This window comes from Arachis ipaensis, chromosome B10, assembly GCF_000816755.2.
Source record: "Arachis ipaensis cultivar K30076 chromosome B10, Araip1.1, whole genome shotgun sequence".
NCBI lineage: Eukaryota > Viridiplantae > Streptophyta > Magnoliopsida > Fabales > Fabaceae > Arachis > Arachis ipaensis.
The window spans coordinates 111420921-111422003 of record NC_029794.2 but is presented as its reverse complement, the minus strand read 5'-3'; positions in this window follow the sequence as shown (position 1 = coordinate 111422003).

Here is a 1083-nt window from a genome sequence, read left to right as displayed (position 1 = left end):
TTAATTATCACTACTAATACTATTATTTTTCACATTTTTATCATTAAACTTCTACTTTTACTATTTTTATTATATAATCATATTTTATTATCATTATTGTCTCATTTAACACTATAAACAACACTACCAACACTATCAAAGTATCAATATTATCATTTCTTTTTTTCATTTCTTTTACGATGATATTTTTCTTTTTAAAAATATCTTCATAGTACAATAACTTTTCTTTTCTTATAACATTACTTTTGTTAATGATCCTTTTTCACTTAACCATTACCGATAAAAGAAATTTAAAAAATAACTATATTAATAGTTTATAAGGGGCTTAGACCCCATTCCATATTATAAAAAAACTTTTGCTTCTCCCAAAATAATTTCTATTATAATTTGATGATTTTTTAACCAAGAATTCGTATTGTCTTAAATTAATAATGTTGAAAATTAAAATATTTATTTTAATAAAAAAATATGTTATCTTTTGTAAGAATGACCAAATACCAAGTTAAGTCTTGACTCTAAATCTCTCGTCATACTTTCATCAGGCTTAAAGTTTCGGTCAATTATAAAGAAAAGTTATGAAGAATTACTTGAGATTAATCTTTTTCTATTTTTGAGGGACCTGATTTAAAGTAATCTTGTACATTTAATAAAGGTACAATACATTCATAAGCATGTGAACAGTAAACTATGTGCAATCAGCTAATCCCCTGTTTTATGCTGGGCAGACTCCCCCTATCATTTTGGCCTTGAGTTGGCAGACTTCCAAATCAGTCAAAGTTGTAACTTTTTTGGGCTCATATAAAATATATTTATTCCTATAAGGCCCAATTAACTGGAATTTTTCAAATTTTGTATTTCAGCATCACTGAGTCAGCCTTTTAGTACATCGCCGTGTAGCCCAAACTGAGCAAAACTTTTCAATCTAAATAATTACATGGTAAACCACATGGATTATCCCCTCCCCCAAAAAAATAAAAAAAACAACATAGATTATTATCTTCAAAAGATATCCTCAACCATGTCCAAAGAAAAAAGAAAAAGATATCCTCAACAATAAAAAATAATGAATAATGATTGGAAGTT